The following is a 12,142-nucleotide window of genomic DNA, read 5'->3' as shown; positions in this document are numbered from 1 at the left end:
GCTGGGCTGCTCCCCTGCCGGTCTATATCTGTGTGCAGCCTTCTCCTCGTGCAGTGGAGGTTGCTGGGGGCGCGGCACGACTCTGCACCTGTCCTCCTGGCGGCCCTGCAGTTGCGATTTCGGGTCTCCAGGGGCCTAGTGGTGCTGGTGAGGGCGGATGTCTGTGACTCTGATCCCGGAGTGTGGAGTGGCTCTCCCCCAGCAGGTTTGATTCTGGATTTGCTCTTTTCCCTGAGCTGGAAAGCTTACTGGAGGCGCGGTGCGTCTCTGACCTCATCCTCCTAGCAGCCCGGTGGTTTCGGTCTCGGGGTTCCCGGTGGCCACGTGGAGCAGCAGAAGACGTGTGGTTGCACCCCTGATATCCAGGCACGCGGCGTGGCTCTTCCTCTGCAGGCCAGATCCCGGGTTTGGTCTTCTCCCTGTGCTGGGGAGCTTCCTGGTGGCGCGATTAGATCTGGGAGCCTGGGGTAGGCTCGCCATGGCGACTAAGGCGGTCCGGAAGGATTGGGAGAGGAGTAAACTGCCAGAGGCCAAGATGGCGGATCCCGTGGCGCCTCCATCGCCGGAGGCTCCTCACTCATCCTGGGTTTCCGCAGTCACGGCGGAGGTTCAGGCAGCCCTCGAGGGCTCTCTGGGGGACAAGCTGCAGCGCATACTTGATAAACTGGACACGCTGGACCAGCGATTTGCCTCTCTCACGTCGGAGGTCAAGGAAACACAGCAGCGGGTGAGTGCTGCTGAGGATCACGTTCAGCAGCTTGCCCGGGAGCAATCCGCACACACTACAGCGTTGGCGGCGTTGCGTGCCAAGGTGGAAGACCTGGAGAACAGATCCCGCCGTAATAATCTTCGGTTTGTTGGCCTGCCTGAATCGGTGCGGGACGTGGAGCTGGGGGCGATGTTGGAACGCTGGTTGCCTGAGTCTTTATCTTTCTCATCTTCTTCGGGCCCATTGCGGGTGGAGAGGGCGCATCGCTTAGGGCAGCGGAGAGAAAATGCTGACAGACCTCGGGTGGTCATTTGCCGTATCCTGAACTATCATCATAAGATGGAGGTCCTACGTGCGTTGCGGCAGGGCAAGAAGCTCTTGTATGACAACAAGCCCATACTCTGCTTTCAGGACTACTCAGCGGAGGTTTCTCAGGCACGATGCAAGTTTTCACCTTTATGCACCCGTCTCATCCAGTGTCACATTGCTTTTTCTCTGCAATACCCGGCTCGCCTGAGGTTGACTCATCTGGGTAGAGCTCATCATTTCGACACCTTGGAGGCCGCGCAGCGTTTTGTGATGGAGATGTTGCTGAGGAACCACCACAGGGAGCAGCTGTGGACTGAGGAGATCCCTGTTGGGGGCCGGATCTATGGTTCGAGTTTGGACTGGGGGTCTTTCTTCTCTTCCTTCGAGTTGGGGCTCTGGGTTTTCTTGTAGTTCTGCCTGGCTGGTGGGTGGGAGGCAGGAGGGGGGTTGACCTGTTGGTTCTTTGTTAGATGGGGTCTGTTCCTGACCTATTTGGGTTTTTGAGCGTTGGGGATTTGGCTTGGTGAGTGTGTTTGCGGGTAGGTGGTGTGACTGTGGTGTTCATGGAGGGGAGGGGTGAGTTGAGTGTATGGGGGGGTTTGGCTGCTGGAGGTTGCTTTTACTAATATCGGAGTTGTGGGGTTTGCGGGTTGGGGGTTACTGGTCATTATTCCCGTGGGTGGTGTACCTGGTTTCCTGGAAGTGATGCCCTTATTGGGGTGTCTTGGGTGTGGAATGGGTGAGGGTTGGTTGGGGGAGGGGGATCGTGGGGTGGGGAGGGGGGTTCGCAGGGTTTCGGGGGTGGGGATTTTTGGGGTCTCTTGGGGGGGGGGGTTAGGGGGTTCTGTGCTAGGAGTTTGACTTGGTGGCAGGGGTAAGGTTTGATTCCTGGGGTACGAGGAGGCGAGAAGCCGGGGGAGCGGTGGCTGGGACGCTTCTCTGGTACAGTACAGGTTCTTTTTTCTTGTGTGCTTAGGCTATTGCATGGTTTGCTCTGGAATACACTTTAACTTCTTGGAATGTTGGGGGGATTCATTCCCCCATTAAGCGCTCCAAAATATTGCAGCGTTTGAATCGTTCTAAAACCTCTATTGCCTTTTTACAGGAGACCCGTTTATCCTCAGTGGAACATGCCAAGCTCTGTACCTGGTGGGTGGGTTCCTATTTGGAGGCGCCCGCTGTGGGGGGAAAGGGAGGTGTTATTATTTTGATCCGTAAGGGCATTCGCCTACAGACCCAGAAGGTGCTCCGCGACCCTAGTGGGCGTTACATCATTGCCTTAGTGTTACTTGATAATCGGCCTCTTTTGCTCTGTAATGTCTACGCTCCTAATAATCCTTCGGCCAGGTTTTTTAGGGGGCTTCGCAATCATCTCCTGCAGTTTGGAGAGGTTCCGATGCTGGTGGGCGGGGATTTTAACGAGGTGCCGGATCCAAAGTTGGATCGCTCTGCCTCTATGGGAAGAGAGACCTCTAAACTTTACACGGGTGGGCAGCTTTTGGAATCCACCTTGGGGTTGCTGGATGTGTGGCGGGTGTTACACCCATTGGAGAGGGATTACTCCCATTTATCCAGGGTGCACTGGACGCTCTCCCGAATTGATTTTGTTCTCATCTCTCGCAAGCTGTTTCCCCGGGTAGTGGGGGTTGATATGGGCCCCATTGAAATATCTGACCACGCTTGGGTGGGACTTCGGTGGTCCTGGGGTGATTCGCGGACCCATAGAGGGTCCTGGCGATTTCCCTGTTACCTGTATAGGGATACCCGTTTTCACGAGTTTTTGATACAGCGCTGGCGTGATTTTCAAGTTAACAATCAGCAGCATCGGGATGATCCCATTCTTTACTGGGAGACGGCTAAGGCTGTCTTACGGGGGGATGTCATTTCTTATGTGGCCGGGGAGTCGAGGCGGAAGCATAGGCAGATTCTGGCTTTGGAACGGAAGGCGACTGTGTTGGAACGGAAGGCGACTGTGTTGAGACGCCAGTATGGTAGGGTGCCCTCCTTCCTGCTTCGGGCGCAGCTTTTAGAGGTCCAGCAGGAACTAAATGAATTGCTGCATCTTCGGGCTTTGCGGACGAGGGAGTATTTTAAGTTTCAATTATTTAGGTTTGCGAATAAGAGTAGTCGATTGTTGGCCCGCTTGGCGCATCCGAGGGGTGAACCTGAGAGCATAACGGCTCTTCGGGGCTCTTCTGGGGTGCTGCATCATCGGCCGGGGGAGATATGTGAATTATTGCGGGAGTTTTTTGCTGAGGTGTATACTGATCCTGGCCCCGAGCTTTTGGATGGGCAACTTTATCTTGACAGCCTCGATTTGCCTTGTTTATCTCAGCGGGATGCTGCCGCTTTGGATCTTCCCATTACCGCAGAGGAGGTAGAGGGGGCGATTGGGGTCAGTCCGTTGGGAAAGGCGCCGGGCCCAGAAGGGTTTCGGAGTGAGTTCTATAAGTTGTTGGTGACGGACATAGCGCCAGTGCTGGCTGAGGTTTATAATTTGAGTGTTGCCAAGGGCTTTCTTCCTCGCTACGGAAATCTAGCGTCTATTATAGTTCTCCCGAAGCCTGGTAAGGACCCTCTTTTGCCTGAATCGTATCGTCCTATCTCATTGTTGAATTATGAGGCGAAGCTTTTGGCTAAACTTTTGGCTAACCGTCTGGCGCGTGTTTTGCCATCGGTGATCTCAGACTCGCAGGTGGGGTTTGTGCGGGATAGGCCGGTGGCTAAGAACATCCGGCGCATCTTGTTGACGTTAGAACGGGTGGGACAGGAAGGTAGCCCCGCCATGCTCATCAGTTTGATGCAGAGAAGGCGTTTGATAAGGTGCGGTGGAGTTACCTTTTTGCGGTGCTGAGGACGTACGGTTTGGGCCCCTTCTTTTTTGGTGCAATCCAGGCACTGTATAGTGATCCAGAGGCGAGGATATCGGTTAATGGGACTTGTTCTGGGTTTTTTCCTATTTGCCGAGGGACTCGCCAGGGCTGTCCCTTGTCGCGCTCCTCTTTGTACTTTCTTTAGATCCTCTACTTCGGGAGCTTCAGGCAAATGCGGATATTCGGGGATTGGTCCTGGGGGATTCCCATTTTAAATTGGCGGCGTTTGCGGATGATCTCTTGGTCTTTTTAACGGACCCGCAGCGTTCCTTGCCCGTATTGTTGGAAAGTCTTCGGGAATACGGAGATTTCTCTGGCTTCGCCTTGAATTTTGCGAAATCTGAGGCGCTGGCATCCTCGGTTCATCTTCAGCGGTTGTGGGGGGATAGTTTCCCGTTGCGCTGGGCTGACACCTCTTTTAGATATCTGGGGATTAGGCTGACTATGGATGTGGCCCAACTGTATCGTCTTAACATAGATAAACTCCTGGCGGATACTAAACTGTTGCTAGCCAAATGGCACGCGTTGCCGCTGTCTCTGTTGGGGAGAATTCATTTATTTCGTATGGTTGTTTTCCCGAGGTGGCTTTACGTTCTTCAGACTCTTCCCCTTTCTTTGTTGCAGAGGGACATTCGTTCCCTTACCTCCCTATTGATCCGGTTTTGTTGGGGTGGACGTAGACCTAAACTGAAATGGTCTCTGTTAGTGGGGCCTGCCCGCGGGGGTGGTTTGGGGGTGCCTGACATCAGGGTTTATAACCAGGCTTGTTTGCTTCGTCATCTTAGTGATTGGGTGTTAGGTACATCTTTTTATACGGATCTCTCTCTGGAGCGGAATCATTTCTATCCTCTTCATCTCTTGTATCTCCTCCATGCCCCGTTGTCTAAATTACCGCGACCCTGTAAGCGTAGTATTTTGTTTCGGTCCTTGTGGACAGTGTGGCATCAAATCCTTCGGTTGTGGAACCAGGACTCTCATACTAGTGTACTCCTCCCGTTGGTGGGGAATTTAGCTTTCCCTCCGGGGGTTGAACCCTCCGTGTTCGGTCGTTGGAGGGCGCGGGGGGTGCTCGCCGGAAGAAACTAATGGCAGCCAAGATCCTGGCCCTTGAGTGTAGGGTTCGGGAGAGTAGGCATTTGGCCCTTCATTTCCCCGCGGGGTCCCATAAGCGGGAATTTCAGATGGCACAGTCAGCGCTCCATGCCCTTTTACATGAACGAGCCCAAAAATCTCTTTTTTATTACAAGTATAGATTGCACCATTTTGGCAACAAGCCGGGCAGAATGTTGGCTCAGTTGACTAGAGCGCGGAGGGGATCCTCCTCCATTACCTCTCTTAAAGACTCGGGGGGGCGACTGGTTACAGCTCAAACTCATTTGGAACGGCTTTTTGTCTCCTTTTATAGTTCTCTTTATTCAGCGGAGGTGGTGGATAGGGATGTCTCGATTCAGGACTATCTAGACTCTCTCCCCTTACCTCGACTCTCAGAGACGGACAGCGAGACTCTGGCCTCCCCTATCACTCGGGAGGAGGTTTTAGGGGGCTTTGTGAAGGGGCGACAGGCGGGCCATAATGTTTGTAAGCTCTTGATTGCTTTGGCCCATTGTGATTCTAGGAAGCAGCCGGCCCTGGCTATTAGTTTTGACTCCGAAAAGGCCTTTGATCGGGTTGAGTGGGCCTTTCTTTTTCCGTTGTTACACCGATATGGGGTGGATGGGTTCTTTATGGGGGCTATCCGTACCTTGTATTCTAGTCCTGAGGCGGCTGTGCTGGTCAATGGGCGGACATCTCCGATTTTTTCCCTACAGCGGGGTACTAGGCAGGGCTGCCCTTTGTCCCCCCTGCTTTATATTTTATTTTTGGAACCCCTATTATTGTGTATTCGTACTCATCCCCTGCTTGTGGGTGTGGAGGTCGGGGGTTCCTCCCTGCGATGCATGGCTTTCGCGGATGATATCATGGTTCTGCTTACGGATCCGGTCTCGCATCTCTCTCTCTTGTTGGAATTGTTTAGTAAATTTGGGGAGCTCTCGGGCCTTAAACTTAATGTGTCTAAATCTGAGGCACTGCCTATCCACCTACATATTTCTCATCTCTGGTCTGACTTCCCCTTGAAAGAGGCCTCTTTACAGGTGAAATATTTGGGTGTCTTTATACCTTCCTCTTTATCGCGCCTTTATGAGATAAATGTCAGGCCCATGCTTCGCCGGTCCATTGAGAGCCTCCGCCTGTGGGGTGATCTACCGGTTTCGCTGGCTGGTCGTATCTTTTTATATAATATGATGGTGGTACCTCGGTGGTTATATCTGTTGCAGACTTTACCGATCTGGCTGCGCCGGGCGGACCTGGAGGAATTATATAGTGCCCTGAGGCTGTTTTTGTGGCGGGGGCGGCGACCTCGACTACCCTTGCGTGTCTTGATGCTACCGGAGGCGCAGGGGGGTTTCGGTCTGTTAGACCTACGAGCATATAATCTGGCGTGTGGTATGAGATTAGTTCGAGATTGGTGTCTGGAGAGCTCCTCCTTTTTGACTTATTCGGTGGAAAGGGATTTTCTGTATCCGGTTTCGGGATTGTTTCTGTTGCACGCACCCTCGGCCCAGTTGGACCTTTCTCAGCGAGGGCATGTAGTTTGGGCCTACATGAGACTCATCTGGAAATTGCTTTGTAAGCTTCTAGGGATTAATTATGGGGCTTCTCCTATGTTGCCTTTTGTGGGGAATCCTCAATTTAGCCCGGGTAGTGATAATCGAGTTTTTTGGCTTTGGCATGCACGGGGGATCCGCAGGGTGGGGGATGTTCTTGATGATCATGGGGCCCCTCTCTCCTCTACTGGATTGGCGTCCTTATATGGGTTAGACCGAGTGGATGTCTTTAGCTATATGCAACTTCGCCATTATGTGCTTAGTCTTGGGGGAACCGTTCGGCGTGCCTCGGTGGCGAAGAGCCTGGGACAAAGTCTGGCCTTGTGGGAGGATTCAGCTCCGCGCCTGCGTTATGTCATTGAGCTGCAGATGCCGTTGTCGACTGAGCGGGCTGATTTGCTGGCTGGGGCATGGAGCGCTGACTTGGGGTGCACTATCACGTCCCCATTACTTTCTCATTGTTTTGTTTTCTTGCGCACTCTTTCCTGTAATATGCTACACAGGGAACAGGATTATAAATTCCTTCAGAGAATTTTCATCTCTCCTCAAAGGGCTTATCGTGCTGGCTTTGCGGAGCATGCGCGCTGCCCTAAATGCCTTGCGAGTCCAGCTACCTTGGGACATATGTTTTGGCATTGCCCTCTAATACAGGCTTTTTGGAAGCGAGTGTGGAATTTTCTGTCCTCACTATCTCCCCTCCTGCCTGCGTGTACCCCGGATATTGCTCTTTTCTATGCTGGAGCGGCTCTCTCCAGATGTTCTGGTGGGCAGAAGTTATTGGCGTTCAAGGCTATGCTCCTGGCTAAGAAGGCTATTCTGATAGTCTGGCGGGTTCCACATGCACCCTCTTTTTCTCAGTGGCAACTGTCTCTTTACGAGTTAGCGCTTGTAGAGCGTAGGATGGTGGGGACTCGTGATGAGAGCAGGTGGACTAAATTTCAGGATGTATGGGAGGGATACTGGTTGTCCCTTTCACATAGGGAGAGGAGTACGCTGCTGAATAGTTAATCTTTTGGGTTGTGCTGATAATGTGGGGGGGATCGTATGCTATTTCCCCTAGCGCTGGGTATGATTGGTTTCTTGTAGCGGCATCTTTCCTAATGTATCTTACTCCTTTTCTTTTGTCTTTGTCTCTTTCTTTATCTTTATCTTTTTCTTTTCTCTCCTTGGGAAGGTTTGTACACCATACGGGTCTGGGTTAGGGAAGAGGGGGATGGGGGGTAGGGTGGGGGTTTTTGATGGGGGGTTTTGGATGGGGGGAAGTTGGGGGTTATTGTAAAACACTGTATTGGGTTTTGTGGACTTCTGCTCACCTGCATTTGTGGGTACTTCGGATGTGTCTGCCTTTTGGTATTACAGATTTGTATCTGTTTTGTGTTGTACTATGTTTTGTTGCCTTTGCCCAATAAAGAAATATTATATATAAAAAAAAATAAAAATTATAGAATACTATAATTTATCTGCATATTTGCATGCTCTGTCCATGCTTTGCCCAATCTATATCCATGCAAATGCTTACTGGGAATGTATACACTGTCAAAACATAGTGCATACTTTCTGCTAGAATTACCTTCATTACCTTCATATGGAGGTGGTTTTCTAAAAGAGGTGATTTATATGCATTCCTGCTGCCTAAAAATAGGTGATTCCTTATAGAAGGTATGCTGCATTGAGCATTCCCAATCATTTTGAAAAATTGGTTTTTGTACCCTCAGTCATTTATATATTTCATGCACACACTCCCACAGTTGTTTTATGTAGGTGTAGGCGCTTTCCAGAATATGGTTAACGATAGTTCCCTCAGGTTGCTAATGCGAGGATGGAGAGATGTAGAAGAAAGAATTGAAAGCAATTAAGAGGCAGATTTTGAGAATATCTGTCTCTGGGAGCTGGGACATAGATGGGCTCATTGCTCTTCTAAGCCTAAGTAGTACAGAATTAGCCATTCCTGATCTGTTGCTCACAAGCTCCCAGTGCCTGTGATCTATAATTTAATCTGTTCAGATTCAGAATCATTTCAGAATAAGCACAGCTGTAGTGTTCCTCTGTGCCCTGGATGTTTACAGCCTCATAAAACTGAGATGTGAGGCTGGTGAATGCTTGTTGAAGCAGTCCCTTGTCGAAGAGGGAGATGCAGGGAGGTTTTCTTGGTAAGTACAAACAAGAAGTAGAGGGATATAAAACTCAAATCAACAGATTAATGTAAAACTATGAACAAGTGAGAAAAATGGTTCATAGTCTTAAGCGCCCGAGACAAAGGCGCGCCGACAAACGAGCGCCAACAATTCTGCGCAAGACTTCATCGCGCCGCAGGAAAACCTTCTTTTAAAGGGCTCCGACTGGGGGTGTTGGTGGGGAACCCCCCACTTTACTTAATAGTGATCGCGCTGGCATTGAGGGGGTTTGGGAGGTTGTAACCCCACATTATACTACATCAGACTACAAGACATTCAGAAAAGAAATAAAAACAATACTTTTTAAGAAATTCCTAAATCAGCCCTAACTTCACCTACTATTAACAACGCCAAAATAGACAAAAAATCTACCCTCATTACACCAGCAATAACAACTATGCTACTAATGTAACCTCCATTTACACACTTCCTGTAAACTGTACTTATCCTTGCCCCCGAAATTATCTATTTACCACTCTAATTTATCATCGGTTCCTCCATTGTAACCCCGTTTATAAATCTTTTGTAAGCCGTCTTGAACCGCAAGGCGGAATAGAAATCCCTAATGTAATGTAATGTAATTATACTGGAAAAAGTTTTTAGGGAAAAAGTTAAGTTTTCAGTATAATGAGGGGGTTACACCCCCCCACCCCACCCAACATGGCAGCGTGAGGCAGCGTGATCCCTTTTAAGTAGAGTGGGGGGGTTCCCCACCAACACCCCCTGTCGGAGCCCTTTAAAAGAAGGTTTTCCTGCTGCGCGATGAAGTCTTGCGCTCAATCGTCGGCACTCGTTTGTCGGCACACCTTTGTCCACTCGCGCTTTTGTCCCGTCACCGAGAAAAATATATGCTGCGCATGGCTCATGGAATTTTCTCCAACTCTGTGTGTGTGTGTGTGCTGGGAGTGGGGGGTTTTTTTTGGGGGGGTGATAGAGGTGAGTGCATGTTTGTGTCTATGCTTTCTATTTTTCTGTAATCAGGAAAAGGCGGTTGGGAAGATACAATTTCTTAATCACTTATGTTGCAGTGAATCTGTGTATACTGCAGCTTTTGGAACTGCTTCTCTCATAGAAATGTATTGGGACATTTTGGGGAGGGGGCTCATTTCTCTTCCACTCACCCACCATATGCAAAAACTTTTTCTAAATCATCTCTTCCCTTTCTGTGACTAGAGCTGTCTTCCATTCCTCTGACCCTTCTTCCTTTCATTGACTGGATCCTTCTCCACAGCCTCTGCTACTAGTTACAAAGGATGCAGGTAGGATTGATGGGGGGGATGGATGCTAGAGAACTGTAGAAAGAGGTTTAAACTGAGAAAAACATCCAAATATGTTATGCATCTGTAACAGGAAGAAAAAATAAATTTAAAGCCCTTACAGAGTTTTCATTCCTTTTTAAGTTGGGGCTTCTGGATCCAAATAAGCTGAAGGAGAGACTCCATATACCATTCCATGAGACATGTATCAATATTATATATGAAGAACCCTTTATTATATGTGAAGAATCCAACATGGATCCACGTTTCGGCAAATAAAAAGCCTTCCTCAGGGGGTACAACACTGAATTGTACAAAGTGAAATTCTCTGATGAAAAACTTTGCCAAACAAGAAAATTCACATTGGACCCACCATCTGTGATGGCATTTCCCAAGCTGATCATTGGTCCAATGTGCATTTTAAGTCAGTGTTTAGCAAAGCTTTTCATCAGAGAGTTTCACTTCGTATGATTCAGTGTTGTACCGCTGAAACATGGATCCATGTTTGGGTTCTTCATATATAATAAAGGGTTTTTCCTATATACGAGAGATCTTCAAAAAGTTCCCACAGTTTTATTTTTTTAAACGCTATTTATTAAATATCTCAAAAGCAAATTACATCACTTTTCCACATAAGGTGAGCTGGCTAGCCTGACTGACTAGTCATATGACATTCTACAACACATTCTCTTACCACTTCTTCCGCCCCCCCAACCATTTTTAGTGGAAATATGAAAGTCTGGAAACCTTTTGAAGAACCCTCATAAATAAGGCCTTTGGTGAATAAGCACAGCTGGGTGAAAAGTCATCTTTTTTTTTTCTTACCTTGTTTTTACTTCAGTACAGCTCAGCATTTGGCAGCAGCTTTAGTGAACTACCTGATGCAAGACCCCATGCATGACTGAGCCCAAAGGGGTGGATCCTGGCCCACTCATGACTTCACCACTGCTGTACCAGTTCTGATTTATAGTCAGAACGGAGTGAAAATAGGTGCAACTTGTATTTAGACTACAGAAAGATCACTTAGATTTGAATTTAGTATTTCTCCCTTTAGTAGTTTAAACAGAATTTCGTACTGAATTCCCCAACAGCCTTTTCAGAGCACATGGCAGCACAAGTCTATTTTGAGAATGTACTGGAGGTACCAAAATTACCCCTCTCCCTCCCCCTTTTACAAAACTGTAGCATGATTTTTTAGACAATTTATCTTCTCTTGTACGGCACCGCAGACATGGAACGCCCTCCCTATGTTTTTACGGGAGGAGAAAGAGTTTGTAAAATTTAAAAACGAGTTAAAAACTTTCCTTTTTAGAGATGCATTTGCAAGTTAATCTTTTATCTTATTGTTTTGTTTATTTTATTCCCCTCAAATGTCTTATTACCCTTTGTATTTTCCTTTGATGTCTTCTCTTTACTTTACAAATTGTATTTCATCCCTCCTTACCTTGTGTTTAATATTGTTAATTTTTAGCATAATAAGTTTATTTATCAATTGTATGGTCTGTTTTGTTACCTAATCTATGTAACTTTTTAAATGTACACCACTTAGAAACTTTGTTTAAAGCGGTTAATCAAGCCATCTAATAAACTTGAAACTTGAAACTTGCTAGCTGCGACGGTAACAGCTCTGACACTCAAAGGAATTCTATGAGTGTCAGAGCTGTTACTGCCGTGGCCCGCATTAAAAACTGTTTTACGGTTTTGTAAATTGGGGTGGGGGGGAGGTAAGTCTCTAAAAACATAAGAATAGCCTTACTGGGTCAGACCAATGGTCCATCAAGCCCAGTAGTCCGTTCTCACGGTGGCCAATCCAGGTCATTAGTACCTGGCCGAAACCCAAGGAGTAGCAATATTCTATGCTACCGATACAGGGCAAGCAGTGGCTTCCCCCGTGTCTTTCTCAATAACAAACTATGGAGTTTTCCTCCAGGAACTTGTCCAAACCTTTCTTAAAACCAGTTACGCTATCCGCTCTTACCACATCCTCTGGCAATGCGTTCCAGAGCTTAACTATTCTCCAAGTGAAAAAAATTTCCTCTAATTGGTTTTAAAAGTATTTCCCTGTAACTTCATCGAGTGTCCTCTAGTCTTTGTAATTTTTGACTGAGTGAAAAATTGATCCACTTGTACCTGTTCTACTCCACTCAGGATTTTGTAGACTTCAATCATATCTCCC

At 48.2% G+C, this 12,142-nt stretch overlaps 1 protein-coding gene across 6 annotated transcripts in view; it reads left to right on the top strand.

Annotated features, from left to right (window-relative positions):
- CSGALNACT1 (chondroitin sulfate N-acetylgalactosaminyltransferase 1) overlaps positions 1–12,142 on the top strand; it is a 306,262-nt gene that overhangs the window by 221,375 nt on the left and 72,745 nt on the right. The window lies entirely within an intron of this gene.

The sequence above is a fragment of the Geotrypetes seraphini genome, chromosome 1 (assembly GCF_902459505.1).
Source record: "Geotrypetes seraphini chromosome 1, aGeoSer1.1, whole genome shotgun sequence".
NCBI classification, from domain to species: Eukaryota; Metazoa; Chordata; class Amphibia; order Gymnophiona; family Dermophiidae; genus Geotrypetes; species Geotrypetes seraphini.
Note: the sequence above shows the minus strand (reverse complement) of the source record. Positions and strands in the feature narration are given on the sequence as shown.